Here is a 4,292-nt window from a genome sequence, read left to right as displayed (position 1 = left end):
TTGCGCTCCAGCCTGGATAACATGAGTGAAACTCCGTCTCAAAAAAAAAAAAAAAAAAAAAAAAAGAAGCTCATCCCTACATTCCCACCAGAAGTCCTTGGAGCACTCCATCACACCCCCAGATTTAGGGAGCAGCACAGTGCATACAAAGTGGGGGAAGTCCCATTTCAGTTCATTGTACAGTCATTCTTGACCCAGCACCACAACAACATTCACCTCAAATGCTGAGGCTGCATGCACCAGAGCCTAGTAACCAGAGTCTTAGACCCTGCCACAGGTGTTAATGACACAGCCGCTCACAGATGCCCGTTGATTCACCCCACACCTTTGTTTCAACACTTCTGCTAAACAAGATGTAATCTGACTATAAAGCTTGATGTTGGTGACAGAAGTAGTGGAACCAAAATGATACACCAGCGGGGCCTGGATAGAGAAACCTTCTTCTACATCTTTAGGCTGCCCAGGGTAGAGGGCCCCCATGGTATCAGAGATGGACACAGAGCCCTGGCTCACATCCAGCTCCACATAAGTGGGACGGTGGCCCAAACACACTGCCTAATTGAGCAGAAGGCGACACACTGTAGACTTGTCCACATCAGTGGGGCCCACTACCATCACTCAGGTGCCTTGCTCTTCCTCCTTTTCTGCTTGCCTCTGCATCTGTTCCAAAGCTGTGTGAATGTTGAGGTAAAGCAACATAGGAGTGTCCTTGGAGACATAAGCCACCTCAGTGCGGCCACTCAGTTGCACAGAACAGCCACACCAAGTGAAAACAGCCACTTTCACACCAGCATCAAAGGTGAATTTCTTGTTTCAGGTCAGCTCTATACCAGAGATCCCTGCCATGCCAGTCAACAACTCCAACTGAACTGACTGGGAGGGATGCCTGCACCTCAAAGCAAAGTTCTGTTTCTCCCTCTAGTTAGAATCTAGCAGTTGGCTTCTTGTCATCATTAGCCTCTCCCCCAGCATCTTCTGTGTAGCTGCTGTGCCTGCATAGCCAGGAGCCCAGAAGGTCCTCCCCATATTGATATTTAAATAATGAAAGAGCTATAAAAATAATTACATCTAGGCTGGGCACAATGGCTCATGCCTGTAATCTCAGTGCTTTGGGAGTCTGAGGTGAGCAGATCGCTTGAGCTTAGGAGTTTGAGATCAGCCAGGGCACCATGGCAAGACTCCATCTCCACCAAAAAAGAAGAAAAAAAATTAGCTGGGTGTGGTGGTGTGCAGCTGTAGTCCCAGCTACCTGGGAGGTTGAGGTGAGAGAATCACCTGAGCCCAGGAAGTCAAGGCTGCAGTGAGCTGTGATTGAGCCACTGTACTATAGCCTGGACAACAAAGTGAGACCCTATCTAAATAATAGTAATAATAGTAATTGTGGCTGGGTGCAGTGGCTCACCCCTGCAATCCCAGCACTTTGGGAGGCCAAGGTGGGCAGATCACTTGAGGCCAAGAGTTTGAGACCAGCCTAACATGGTGAAATCCTGCCTCTACTAAAAACACAAAAATTAGCCAGGTGTGGTGGCCCATGCCTGTAATCCCAGCTACTCGGGAGGCTGAGGCTGGAGAATCGCTTGAACTCGAGAGGTCGAGGTTGCCGTGAGCCAAGATCATGCCACTGCACTCCAGCATGGGCGACAGAGCCAGACTCTTGTCTCAAAAAAAAAAAAAAATTGCATCTAATTTTCACATCTGAGAAGATTATAACTTAGGGCTAAAATAATCAATGATCCTTTTAAATGAATGGTCACTAAGTATATATGCCATAATCAGACATCTAGAATTGGAAATGGACCATCAGACCAAAGTCCATGAGGACTCCCGCTAGTGTCAGTCTCCAAGAATCTGTACGTGCCTTCCCAGAGACTGAGACCAAGATACACTGTGAGTACTAAAAGGAATTTCCCTTCTTGTAGAAGTCAGGGAGAACCTGAGAATGGAGAGTTCCCATAAGTCATTTATTTAACAAATATATTTAAGTGTTTATTATATGTAAAGCACCATGTTAGGTGTTAGGAAGACAAAGATGCACAAGACACAGTCCTTGCCTCCTTAGAGATTTATATTCTAACAGAAGATAAACACACTAAACAGTTAATTATATAATAACTTCTTATAGATAAATGACTAATTATATAAATACTAGGTATATAGTAAGTATTCTGTTATATTAATTGTTATAGGTGCTATGAAAAGTACAGGATTCTATGAAGCTACATAATTGGGGCACCTGACTAATGTGAGGATTATCAGAAAGGCAACTTCAAAGACAAAATGTTTTGGCTGACATCGGAAGAAGATGGATTGCTGAAGTAGGGGACCACTTGTACAAAGGCCCTTGTCAGTAAGGAACCTGGAGCATTAAAGGAATTAAAGGAAGGCCAGTATGGAGAGAAGGCAGAAAGCCATGGGAGAATGCACAAAGCACTGTGTCCACTCTGGCCCTTCTCCAGCCACTCGCTTGTCATTGGGTGAGGAATTCACAATGTCAAGGGGACATGCCCGTCTGAAACCTGCGTCACCCCTCTTTCTAGAACACATTCTGGGTTCCCTGAAATTCCCAGCCCAAATGTCTCTGAGCCTGCTTCCAGGGCCTGTGCAACCCTCTTTCATGGCTTGTTCTTTTGAGTGTGGACCTGGTTACTGATATGCGTACTCCTGGGCCCAAAAGTTGTCTAAAGGGCAGCTATTTATCAGGGATGCGGAATATGCAGAGTTGGGTGAGCACACATGCGTAAGTGAGGTCCCTGTGATGCTGAATGGAACTTGGTATGATGAGAAACATAAGAGCCAGAGCTTGGGGTTCATCTCTCCCAAACTAGAAACTTTGGGTCTGAGAATTGTAAATGCAAACCTGGCCTTATAGGGAGTTATGAAGATATGTTTGTCAAAATAGAAGGATATTACATATCTTAAAATTTCTTCATCAGCTTGCTTTAAAACTTTTAAATATTTAAAAATTTAGTATGTCAGCCTCTATTTGTGTTCTCATTTCAGCCTGGTAGATGTCAGGAATGAGCCTGACCATGTTTGTAAGTCTCATTTTGATCTTTATTCTAAGAACAATCAGAGACAATTAAAGGGTTGTAAACAGAAGAATGATTTGATCAGATTTACAACGATCACTAGTTGCTGTGTGGACAGTGGATCAGAGATAGACCAGAGAAGATGTACAAAGATCTCATGAGTAGTTTAGGCTAGAATGGAAAAGACAAGATTAGTAGTGGCAGAGACATCAAAAAGTCTCTTTAAGTGATAATTTGGCAGTGACAAAATCCAAGAGACAAAATAATTGACAATCACCTCCAAGAGACAAGATAATTGATTGAATACGAGTTACTCTGAAATTTCTGACTGGTGCAACTTGATGGAGAGTCATACCATTTACTGAAATGAACAAGAAGAGGATCAGACCTTTCTTTCCTTTTCTTTTCTTTTTTGTTTGGGGGTGGATAGAGTCATGTTCTAGCTAGAACCATGGCAAGCACTTCTTTCAATAATATTTGATCATGTGTTTTATAATTACAAGTAATTATTTTCTCTAATCAGATGGAGCTCTTCTTTTTTCTCTCAATCAAATAACTAATAGAGGGGGTGGAGACTTATTTGAGGAGGCACCAGAGCAAGTGCCCACAAGAAGAATGGTCCACAAGTGGACTGAGGCCAGCACAAATGACTGTAGCTATGGGTCATGAGCAATGACAGGACAACTTAGCAGTCAAGAACCCAGCTCCAATGGAACAGTAAATCTATGCTGGGGTGGGAATGGGGTAGGTGGGCTTCTCTGCTTTGCCCCTTGACAGGAACTGCACAGGTGAGACAGTTGCCAGATTCACTGATACATGTTAAAATTTAGTTTTCTTTGGGAAGCCTCCTATACTGTGGAGAATGACATGGACAAAGCCAGAGGAGGAAGAACAGTCCTCAGCCCAGAAGACTGATAGTTGCTTCTCTGGCCGAGGTGTTAAGATCCTTAGAGAGGAGACAACTCTGTCTTCATTGGATTTCCAGTCTGCACCAGATGCCAAACCAACATGAAGTAGAAACGGGGAAATTTTGTCACAACTATCTGCCACAAGGATTTCTCTAATTACGACGTTGTCTTTTTACACTTTATGGTGTTGCATTAAATATTTGAGTTTTACAGTGAAAAAAAGGTTGCTAAGCAGTATTTACACAATAAATTTAAAGGTAGAAATTAGAAAATATTTCCACTCACATTTCTTTTTTTTTTTTTTTGAGTCGGAGTTTCGTTCTTGTTACCCAGGCTGGAGTGCAATGGCGCGATC

General features: G+C 43.2%; 1 pseudogene; it reads right to left on the bottom strand.

The window, feature by feature from the left end:
- LOC108304130 overlaps positions 1 to 4,292 on the bottom strand; it is a 9,082-nt pseudogene that overhangs the window by 620 nt on the left and 4,170 nt on the right.

Source organism: Cebus imitator, unplaced genomic scaffold (genome assembly GCF_001604975.1).
Source record: "Cebus imitator isolate Cc_AM_T3 unplaced genomic scaffold, Cebus_imitator-1.0 Scaffold53, whole genome shotgun sequence".
Classification (NCBI taxonomy): Eukaryota; Metazoa; Chordata; class Mammalia; order Primates; family Cebidae; genus Cebus; species Cebus imitator.
The sequence above is the reverse complement of the archived record's forward strand: the minus strand, read 5'-3'. Positions and strand labels throughout refer to the sequence as shown.